This window comes from Nannobrachium achirus (assembly GCF_963921795.1).
Source record: "Nannobrachium achirus genome assembly, chromosome: 6".
Lineage (NCBI taxonomy): Eukaryota > Metazoa > Chordata > Actinopteri > Myctophiformes > Myctophidae > Nannobrachium > Nannobrachium achirus.
In genome coordinates, this window is record NC_137815.1 from 60981489 (window position 1) to 60993728 (window position 12240).

General features: G+C 46.4%; 1 long non-coding RNA gene across 1 annotated transcript in view; it reads left to right on the forward strand.

The window, feature by feature from the left end:
• LOC308287553 overlaps nt 1-11989 on the forward strand; it is a 142084-nt gene extending 130095 nt beyond the window's left edge. The window contains exon 5 of the long non-coding RNA XR_013962143.1: nt 11812-11989. This is a non-coding gene — a long non-coding RNA (uncharacterized lncRNA). The remainder of the gene's footprint in view (nt 1-11811) is intronic.
• Nucleotides 11990-12240: the final 251 nt, after the last annotated feature.

Sequence of the window (12240 nt, forward strand, 5' to 3'; positions counted from 1 at the left end):
TGGTGGGGCCCGCAGTGAATCCTTGTACCCAGGGCCCAGAATTTGGTGCGACACCCCTTGCCTGACACACACAATCTTGTTCACATTCACGGTGGCTTTCCCAGCAGCTGCAACGCACCAGCTTAATGCGTCTTCAAATGTCAGAAGAATGACTGTTTGTTTATCTTGAGTTGTGCCTCGCTGTTTATCCTAGCTCGGGCCGCATTTGCATCGACCTTGAATCCCACTGCCCAGCCGCACCGCCCCGCCGCACCGCGTCGCCACTCCCCCCCCATCCCAAACACCCTCTCCAACCCCGTTCTCCGCTCCGATCCTACCAACCCTGTTTACACTGGACCAGCAGCAGCCCCCCCCAGACAGTGTCACCTAGGAAATGGGCTGATCATACCACCTGGTTAATATTAAATGGCTGCTGCAAGAAGGAGGAGATGTGTTTGTTCATAAACACAAATCCGTCCGTCCCCCCTCTTCCCCCCTCCCTCCCTCCTGCTCACTTCTCCACTCCTCCTATTTACTGTAGCCATGGCAGCAATCACTTATAAAACAAACAGCTGCTTTGTTTGCCAATGTGAGTGGTGTGCTTATCCCACCCTTACAAGGTCTGGGAAGAGAAGAACTTGGGGAGATTTTTTCTTTTTTAAACAACAAAAAAAAGAAGGCTTCTGTACGTGTCTCCTCCAGTGGTAAAGTGTTAGTGGGATAGTCTGGACCTGAGGATAGTTTGGTAAGAGGCAGGGGGCAGCCGGGAGGGGTGGGACGGTTGTCGGTGTGCGGGGCGGTTGTAGGGATGGGACGATACGCGATATTATCGTTTATCGCAATAAAAAAACACTCACGATAATCGTATCGTGGAGATTTCAATTATCGTGATATGATCCTCCATCATGCACTGGTATCAATTCACCTTTTATTTGCAGAGCTACATATCCGTATCCGGTACCATTTAAACCCTCTATAATTGGTAAAAGGTACTTTAATATATACAGTACATACTTGATACACTCTTTTTTTCGCTCTCTAACAAATCTCTTTGCCAAAAAAATAGCCGATCTACAAGCTCACAACGCGTCGCACTGCGGCGCGTTGTGATGTTGTAGATCGGCAATTTTTTTGGCAAATGTTCCGCCCCAGGATAATGGATTTGGATTATCGCGATAATATCGTAAATCACGATTTCTTTTGTCACAATAATCGTGATATGACATTTTCATATCGTCCCATCCCTAGGCGGTTGGTTGCTCCCGTGACGTTAGTTACGGTAGTCTTGAAATATATATGCTTGGCTTATCTTGTGGCTTTCAGTTGAAGTGGCTGCTGGGATTAGAGGGTTGTTTGGTCTGGCTGTGAATTCCCCCTTTTTTGATGGAATGTCATCCATATCCCTGTCGCTGGTTCTGCTCAGGAGGAGGGCCGGCAGATTGTGCTCCAGAGTGCCAAGTGGGTCCAGATTGTTTGCACACCTAGACTGTGTGAGAGGCAGTCCTTGTTAAAGCCGAGGGACCTTCCCTTTGAAGGTAAAGACTAGGGGGGGGGGCGTGGGACTTACTACTAGGTGTGGGAGGTTTAGGTGTTCTAAAGTCAGAGTCTGAACTAAGCCAGTAGGTGAGGTATTTTAAGACAGTGGTTCTCAACCTGTGGGTCAGGACCCAAAATTATTTTTGGGGAACCCCAGATGATTAACTTAATGTGCAACATTGTTTTCTCACTCAACAGTAAACAAACCAACATAAAGTTTAAGTGTATAGAGGGTAAATGCATATTTCTAAAGTGACAATTTAAGGAGTTTTTAATACCTCTAAAATGACAAATTAAACATTGGCCAAATTGTCAGATATTAGAGGCAGAAATTGGGAAAATAGCCGATCTACATGCTCACAACACCTCGCGTTGCGAGGCGTTGTGAGCATGTAGATCTGCTATTTTCACGATAGAACCGTGTTATACAAAATGTAATTCCTCAACTCTTAGTGCTCGTCAGGGTGGGAAGGGTCCCCAGTTAAAATATGATTATTTTGGGGGGTCGCGGCCTGAAAAGGTTGAGAACCACTGTTTTAAGGGACACATACGACGATCTCGGAACAGATTATTGCGCACGATGAGGACACTGGTTGTTTGTCTTACGACCCGGGGAAGCCAAAACACGGCGTACGTTGCGTCTCTCAGAACCTTGAGGTTTGAGCGTCGTGATGATGTCACACCTTTGCGGCGCAAGCTGTTGTGTTGTCTAGTCTAGCAACCAAGCTGAACCTAAACCTAAACAGCGCTTAAAGCCAACCCCTCTCCCCATTGTCTTCCCCCTTTGTGTCTCTTTATCTCCCGAACCCAAGAATGTTGTGCTCTTGTTGTGCGCTTGTGTAAACAAGGGTTTCTGTGAGAACTCGGCGAGTTAAAGCAGGTGGCCTGTCGAGGCTTTATACTGTCATGAGCATTAAAGAAAAACAGAGCGCAGGGGGAAAGGGGTCAGGGCACAGCTGCGCTGGGCCGACCCTACCTTGAATCTTGACTGCTGACTTGTTTGAGCTGCAGAATTCCAGACGGCCGTGGCGAGCTAGCGTACAGGGGTGGAGCAGGGGGGGGGGGGATGGGGGGGATGGGGGGGATGGGGGTGGCGAGCGTTAGATATCCAGGGGGGGAAGAGGAGGGAGCAGGGGCGTCACAAGGGGAGGGGGGGGGAAAAGTGTGACTGAGTTACTAGGGCCCGAGGTGGAGGAGAGGCCTTAATTATTTGATACTTTAGCTATTGAAAAATAGCAGATCTAACAAGCTCACAGCGTGGCATTGATTAGTGCCGCGCTGCGAGCTTGTAGATCTGTTATTTTTGAAAATAGTTGTGAAAATGTGTGCAAATCTTCGAATATAGGCCTATGTATTTTTTTATACGAACATTTGTAACTCAAATTTTGCTTCTGGGGGTCCCTGGAACTAACTATTTTGAGATTGCGAGCTTGTATATCTGTTATTTTTCAATAGTTATAGCACAATATAACGCATAATAATGCGTTCCCAGTCTAAATGGCTTAAACCCCCTCCTCCCCCTATGAAGAACATTCATGGGGGGGGGGGCCCGCAGTGAATCCTTGTACCCAGGGCCCAGGATCTGGTGCGACACCCCTGGGAGGGAGGGAGGGAGGGAAGGAGGGAGGGGGCTCTCTCAACCTGTCTGGTCAGGTGGAGCTTCCATGTGACTCTTGTTTGTACTGTACTCTGCCAGCGAAAACAATACACACGGAAAACAAACATAAACTCTGACCTTTTTCTCTCTCTTTTTTTTATGATCCCGTGTTTGTTCCAAACACTGACTGCGAGAAAAGCCAGACATCTAATGATCAGTAAGAGAGTTGTGGCCTGTGGCTGTTTTGCACACCAGCTGTCCGACTCGCCTCCTCCTCGGCTAATCTCATGAAATCTCCATTATTTCAAGGGCTTTGGTTTGTGTTGAATTTCTAGAATAATAAAAAAAAAAGGCAGACTGCTCCATAAACAAGTGGTTGTGTTTCTCCAGAACTTCCACCTTGATTGCATGTGTGTGTGTGATGTGTGTGTGTGTGTGTGTGTGTGTGTGTGTGTGTGTGTGTGTGTGTCTGTGTTTTGCAGCCATTCATGTGCATGCATGAATGAATGCATAAGTTCAGGGACGTGCTGGGCCCCCGATTCAGCCCAGGAAAAAGAGTTGGAGAGGCCCTCATTGCGCGCTATAGAGAGAGATCTCTCTCCATAGCGTTGCTGCTACTCAAAGATTTGCCATTTCAGATCATGACAAGTGACAAGCCAGTGGGCCAGTTACATGAGTTATATTTCGTCGTTGTCGGGTGGAAACCTTGTATGTCCAAAACGGTTTGTTTTGTATTTATCATTTAAAAAATTATTTAAACTAGTGAAAACGGACGATCTACAAGCACACAACGCCTCGCAACGCGAGGCGTTGTGTGCTTGTAGATCTGCTGTTTTCACTACTTTTGTGCAACTGCCTTGTATGATGAAGCAGGGCTTTGCTTTGCGAAAAAAATTAATCAAATCCAAACGGTTCATTAACTTGGAGATATGAGGTTTCTGCCCGACAGTGACGATTTACTTTGTTGGCCGCCCAGCCCCCAAAATGGAACGAAGGCCGACATTTTATTTTACATTTTTTCCTAATGACCGACCTGGACCGGCCGGCCGTTAGGGAGTTGTCCCGCTTTTCCCAATGGCCAGCACGTCCCTGGTGTGTGCTGTGTGTGTCTGTGTTTTGCGCCCATTCATGTGCATGCATGAATGAATGCATAAGTTCTAAACCTCAAGTGACTGCTCTAGAGCTTCAGCAAGACAACTTGACCTGTAATTACCCCTGAATATGTATCTTTGCATAACAGGTGTAAAGTGAAGAACATGTTAACAATGGGAGTCACCAGCAGTAGTAGCATATCCCCCAATAGCCTGCCTGTCCCCCAGGCAAAGAGGACACAAAGACTGACTTAGATAAATAGTTTTGGGGCCAGCTCAGTTTGGATGCCGAACGGTCCCTGACCAGGGCCTCAGTGGCTGGCAGCAAGGACGTGCTGGGCCCCTGATTCAGCCCGGGAAAAAAGAGTTGGAGAGGCCCTCATTGCGTGCTATAGAGAGAGATCTCTCTCTATAGCGCTGCTGCTACTCAAAGATTTGCCATTTCAGATCATGACAAGTGACAAGCCAGTGGGCCAATTACTGTACATGAGTTATATTTCATCATTGTCAGGTGGAAACCTTGTATGTCCAAAACCGTTTGTTTTGTATTTATCATTTTAAAAATGATTTAAACTAGTGAAAACAGCAGATCTACAAGCACACAACGCCGTTGTGTGCTTGTAGATCTGCTGTTTTCACTACTTTTGTGCAACGGCCTTGTATGATGAAGCAGGGCTTTGCTTTGCGAAAAAAAAATCAAATTTGAAACTTGGAGATACAAGGTTTCTGCCCGACAGTAACGATTTACTTTGTTTCTAATGGCCGGCCTGGACCGGCCGGGAATGAACCGGACGTTCGGGAGTTGTCCCGCTTTTCCCAATGGCCAGCACGTCCCTGGCTGGCAGATTAACACAGTTATCGCCACAACTCTCTAATACAGGGGTCTTCAACAGGGGGTCCGGGACCCCTAGGGGGTCCTCACATTTACTACAGGGGGTCCTCCAAATCTTTCTGTGATTTTTTTTATATGCATGCACTAGAACCATGGCATCCATATCCTGAGAACATTAGCCAAAAATAGCAGATCCACAGAGCTTGTAGATCGGCTATTTTTGGCAAAGAGGTTTGGTGTAGAGGGGGAAAAGAGCAGACTAAGTACAGAGTGAAAGGTCAAGTTTATTAAGTATTGACGGTTCAAGTGGTTAAATATCTGAAAACACAAATTGACATGAATCCAAAATACATTGATGATTGTGCTGTCAAACGATGAAACTATATGGAATATCTCTCTCAACTAAGGGGTCTTTTGGCCTGAAAACGTTGAAGACCCCAGCTCTAATAAGGTTATTTTCCTCGTTGCTTGATATTTATGATGGATAATGACCATTTTCATTTCTTTTCTTCCCTAATTTCTTTCTTTCCTTCTTTTTTTGCGCTCGTACGCGATATCGCAGCTTTGGAATTATTCCGCGGTAAAAATTAATGAGAAAGTAGATTTATGGGTTTCATTTGTTTGTCAATTCGGAAATTAATTGGGTGTTAATTTTAGCCGTCCCCTCATCAGCGGCGGTTGCAGGCATGCGTGCATTACTTTGCATTCATTGTGGCCCCTTCCTCTTCCTTAGTGTGGGTCACTAGTTTTTGCATGCATTAACGCATTCAGGCCTAGTATTATTGAATGCTTTAACCAGTGAAAAATAGCAGATATACAAGCTCACAGCGCGGCACCGAGTGCCGCGCTGCGAGCTTGTAGATCTGCTATTTTTGAAAAAGTCGTGAAAATGTGTGCAAATCTTTGAATATTATGTATTTTCAAAGCGAACGTTTGTAACTCAAATTTTGCTTCTGGGAGGGGTCCCTGGAACTAAATATTTTGAGATGGGGGTCCGTGGCCAAATACATATCACATGAAAAGGTTTGAGAACCACTGACATAGTAGTCTCTCAAGAACAGACTAACTGAGCTCCAGTTAAGTGAAAAGGACCTTTTCTTTGACGATGGCTGGCCAGATTGCTGACATAGAAACATAGGTTTTTCAAAAAGTGTTAGAAGGATTCAAAAGACACTAATAGAATCGGGTAAAAATTCAAATTTTCACGATTTTTCAAAAATAGCAGATCTACAAGCTTGCAGCGTGGCACTCGGTGCCGCGCTGTGAGCTTGTATATCTGCTATTTTTCAATAGTTAAAGCATAAAATAATGATACACAATAATGTGTACCCGTTCTGAATGCATTAAAATAGCCCCGCGGCTCATTCTCCTGATTACTTTTAGAGATGCCCGTGCATTTGGAAATTTACGCCTTTCCGTTATAATTATGAAAATATTACATGGAATGACAGTGCATGCATAATGGCCATTTACCCCCTCCTCTCTCTCTTTTATGTGGCTTTGAAAAGGGAGACCATGGCCCCTGTCTCTCTCTCTCTCTCTCTCTCTCTCTCTCTCTCTCTCTCTCTCTCTCTCTCTCTCTCTCTCTCATACACACACACACACTTGTGTGTGGAAATAAAAAATGTCTTTTATTTGCGAGTGAAAAAAGAGAGAGAGGGTTGAATAACGCCAGCACATGGTTTATTTCAAATGGCATTTAATTTCGCCCGAGAATGTGTGTTTCTAATTGGTGTCTCAGAAGGGGGAGTGGGTTCGGGGGGCCTGTAAGATGGGAGTCGTGGCTGGCTGCCTTCTTTGCGTCCCACAGTATCCCTCCTCATGTGTGCTCGCTCCTTGTTTAGAAAATCCCATTATGGAGGGAGGCTGTGCCAGACTGGCGGGGTGAGCCGGGTCAACATCTGTCTGGAGAGAGGGAGAGAGAGAGAGGGAGAGAGGGAGAGAGAGAGCGATAGAGAGAGAGAGGGAGAGAGAGAGCGATAGAGAGAGAGGGCCCAGCTCCAGCCCAGGAAACAGGGCCTATAGGCCAGGCCAGGCACGTGCACACATAGACATCAAAGGGGGCTTGAGCCCCTGCCCTTTTATCAGTCTGTAAAAAAAGTGCCCTCTCCAGACCATGAATGCAGTTTTCACTATGGTGAAAGAGATGCAAATTCCCTCTTTTCCGTGCCATACCTGAAGGCAGCGTTCAAGAGAATTGCCTTGTCCAAACTCTCCTGAACTTGAACGCAGCGTCTTATGTTGAAAGAATTGCCCTCTCTCTGTGTAGAAATCCATGCCGTTACGCCACATCTCCAGTATTGACTTGATTATGCATAGTTCAGTGTGGTATCAAGCACCGAAAATTGCCGACCTCCAAGCTCACAACGCTCACAACGCGTTGCAGACGCGACGCGTTGTGAGCTTGGAGGTCTGCTATTTTCGATATTTTCACCAAAAAGGCCCTGTTTTGAGAAACGTCAGCCCCTGCCTCTCTAACATTCTCTGCACGTCCCTGGTCCAGGCCCCAAAAACTGCTCAGACAGGCCCCAGAGTGCGGGGGCGGCTTCTTGACACACAACTCAGCCAGTGCAGGCCAGCAGTGTCAGATGACTCACAGGGACGAGGGCTCTCTGTTTAGCTCAGCTCTCTGGTGTAAGACCGACCGTGGTGCAATGTGGGGATGGTTATGCCACTAAAAGACTAATTTACCCCCTGAATCCGGCAACTGCTACTAGTTCTGATGCTACGGAGGCGCCGCGTTTTGAAACGGACACCCAGGCATACGCAGTCAAATCCTCAGCGTTAACGTAACTCTTAACCTATACTTGGATTGGTTGTACCGTTGTTTCCTGTTGAGATTGGCACATTTCACCCAGTTTTTTTTCATCTCACTTTGTCTGCTGACCTCACTCAGCAACGAAATAAACATAAAATAAACAAAAATAAAACAATTCACAGGAGGCAAGCAGTGATCACCCCATGATGTGCACTGCAATGTAGTTTCAAATGCACTACATTGCAGGTGCTTTTTGACAGTGAATAAATAAGAAGACATGTGTGATCTGGGGGGGGGGGGGGGGGGATTGCCAATCTCAACAGGAAACAGCGGTATTTTGATTGGTTACAAATTGGTAATTTAACACTGATTTTACTGTGTAGTGCTGTTTTTTTAATTGTTATAATGCTGCATCTTTTATTATTATCTTCCTTATGCTCCAGAAATGTTGTGATATGACATGTTGTCAGCCTCACTTTCCAAGCTGCCAGCCTGACAGTAGCCCTGTGCGCATGTCACGGGTGGTACTTGCATTTTTGTCTAATTTAGATCTCCATCTCAGGGAACAAACTTACACAGATATAATACCGTATAGCTGAGAGACACACATGTTAACGCACACATCAGCCTCCCCATTACACGGTTTAAACGCGACGCCATAAATCTGCATTTAGTTCAGTCCTCGCCTTTTCTTTCATGATGAGGGCCCCGCTGTTTTAAGGGCATTTATTCTGCTTCATATAAATAATTAATCAGCCAAAGTTAATTCGCTTCTGCCCGACTTGGTCAGCTTCATTAACCGCCCCCTGGAATTGGGAGGCTAGACACCACCGTGCCACCACCGAGAGAGAGGCCTGCGACCAACACACAGATGTAAATTACACCAACCCATCTCAGGAATATGTGGCCAGATAAGATGGGATTAGGGATGGGACGATAAGCGATATTATCGTGATAAAAAACACTCACGATAATCGTATCGTGGAGATTTAATTTACCGTGATAACGTCCTCCGTCATGCACTGGGATCAATTCAACTTTTATTTGCCAAGCTGCATATCCGGTACCACTTAACTCATTTAACGCTGATCCCGAGTATACTCATGAAAAATACTCGAGTATTTAGAGTGCCGATCCCGAGTATACTCGCGTAAAATACTGTATATAGAGTAACGCCGGTTCTCCTACCCTACTGTCCGTTGGAATGTCCTGGCACGATCGGCCTCGCCGATTCATCATCATCACGGATCCACGTGCACAAAACATGGAGGCCGACGGTGGATCTCATCTTTAATGTCCATTTTCTCCAAACAACACTTTTAAAGCCAAGGATGGCATTAGATTCTCGCTACAATAACATAATAACAAAGGCAACGATCGGCCATTTTAGCAACGGCATGGGGTGACGAGCGCTTCCGTTGAATGACGTCATGACGTCAACCCGGAAGTGTTTACGCAATGGACTTCTGGCCTTCAAAATAAGATAATGGCTGCGTATGGAGCCTGCGAGAGGCACGCTGGACATTTAACCCGTTCATGTCTGGAGCACTAAATGGGTTAAACCCTCTATAATTGGTAAAAGGTACTTATGATATACGTACTTGATACAGTCTTTTTTTCACTCTCTATCAAATGTCTTTGCCAAAAAATAGCAGATCTACAAGCTCACAACGCGTCGCATGTTCCACCCCAGGATAATGGATTTTGATTATCGCGATAATATTGTAAATCGCGATTTCTTTTGTCTCAATAATCGTGATATATGAAATGTTCATATCGTCCCATCCCTACTCCGACCTCAGGAATATGTGGCCAGATAAGCGCGCTGGGTGGGTGGGTTGGGATAGAGGGTTTTGTATCGTCTGCCTGGCAAGCGTGTGTGCATCCTAAAACCAGAATATAATGAGAGCTCAGAATGTAAAACATATGGGCTGCTGCAGCCCCGTTCACATCTAACGCTGTTTTGTAAACTCATCGTTTCACCACACGATTACGTTGCATGCAATTATGCCGCAGCTGTTTGTATGTTATGCTTTAGAGTTAAATGGAGTTGTTACGGATGACATATCTCTCTCTCTCTCTCTCTCTCTCTCTCTCTCTCGTTGACCCGAGGGTTTATTTATATTCAGACCTGTGTTTTGGGTGTTAAGTCATTTAGGCCTAGGATTATTTAATGCTTTAACTATTGAAAAATAGCAGATCTACAAGCTCTAGATCTAGATCTGCTATTTTTGAAAACAATCATGATTTGTTTTCGCAAGTCTTTGAATATATCTATTTAAAAGCGAACATTTGTAACTCAAATATTTGCTTCTGGTGGGGTCCCTGGAACAACGTATTTTGAGATGGGGGTCCGTGGCCAAATACCTGTAATCTTGGGGGTCCTTGACATGAAAAAAGTTTGAGAACAGCTGATATAGAAGATGGATTTAGAAGTCGGGTCAAAGATCGGGTCGACGATATTCAAAGACTTGCACACATTTTCACAATTAAAAAAAAAAAAACAGATCTAACAGCTCGCAGCACGGCACGGTGCCGCGCTGTGAGCTTGTATATCTGCTATTTTTCAATAGCTAAAGCATAAAATAACGGTTTAAAGTGGTTCAAATCTAACACGACTCGGGCGCGTTCCCGGCCTTTGGGTGTTAATTGAGCACCCCTCAAGGATTTGATTTGTTTTCTGGTCGCTCCTCGGCCCGTGTGTTTCTCATGGAGATCCTTTGGCAGGCCTCGCGGCGGGTTCATCCTGTTTCCCATTAAAAAGCCATTCTTCCGCGGTTCTTCTGGGAGCCATGCGAGTAAATATATCCATTTCCATAGAAAGTGTTTTGTTTTGGAGGGCCCAGTGTTTTCTTGGGCTCCTCTCTCTCGCTCAGACTCAGGTTGGGTTCCGTTCAGATGTGCAGCCACGCGCGCGCACGCACGCACGCACGCACGCACGCACGCACGCACGCACGCACGCACGCACGCACGCACGCACGCACGCACGCACAGAGAACTCACTCTCTGTCCATCCATGCCACCGTGTAGGAGAGCACAAACAGATCCCCAGGTCAGCTCTCGTCTCTACTTCTCCTGTTCCCCTTCTCTCTCTCCATCCCTCTCCCTGTATATCTGCCCCCCCACCACACACTAGGGGGGGCCGGGCGATATATCCATATCGTTGTTGTCGGATGGAAACCTTATATGTCCAAAACCGTTCGTTTTGTATTTATCATCTAAGAAATGTACTAAACTAGTGAAAACAGACGATCTGCAAGCACACAATGCCTCGCATCGCGATGTGTTGTGTGCTTGTAGATCTGCTGTTTTCATTAGTTCTGTACGACGGTCTTGTATGATGAAGCAGGGCTTTGCTTTACCAAAAAACGTACACATTTGAAACTTGGAGATACAAGGTTTCTGCCCGTGACAGTGACACTATCTTTTCCTGGTTTTAATCAATTAAGCCCTGTTTTATGTTTGATCCGGATGAATTTTCCTGTTTTTTTATTATTATTATTATTACAATATGAAATTATCGTCGCAATATCGATATCGAGGTATTTGGACGAAAATATGTGTGTTTTGTCCTAATCGGCCTCTCTCTCTCTCGAGTCTTTTCCTCCCCGACCTGATATGGACATGTCATCTGCGGGAGGAGCCTCCTCTCCGGAAAAACAAAACAAAAGAACTTTGAGTTCATTATTACCCGGGTGGAGATGGAGGAGTCTATGAGCACGTGCGTGCGCGTGTTCGCCTCACCGCAAAGCGCTGCGAGCAAACAAACAAAAGAAACACGGGGAGGCACAAACCAACAGGGGGAAACCTGTAATAAAAAAGCGAAATAGTGTGGGAAGGATATGACACGTGTTTATAGTTTGGCTCCGAGTTGAAACGCGGCCTCAATGCAGCGTGTTTTAACAGCTGCTTTTCCCTCCCTCTCCCTCTCCCTCTCCCCCTCTCTCTCTCTCGCTCTCCACCTCTTTCTCCACCCCTCTCTCTCTCTCTCTGTCTCTGTCTCTCTTTTACCTCTCAGGTCTTTTGAGCCATGATGCAAGAATCTGGGACGGAAGCGACGAGCAACAACAGCCCAGCCAATCATAATGGTCAAGCGGTGAGCGCGGGGGAGGGAGGGGCCAGGGACTTGCGGCCCCAGAAGAGCAGCACGCCGCAGCAGCAGTCAGTGGAGGTCACCGCCGCCGACTTCCTGCATCTCCAGCAGCACCAGGTACGCTCACCCAGCAGTACACTCACCCAGCAGTACACTCACCCAGCAGTACACTCACCCAGCAGCACCAGGTACACTCACCCAGCAGTACACTCACCCAGCAGCACCAGGTACACTCACCCAGCAGCACCATACACTCACCCAGCAGCACCAGGTACACTCACCCAGCAGTACACTCACCCAGCAGCACCAGGTACACTCACCCAGCAGTACACTCACCCAGCAGCACCAGGTACA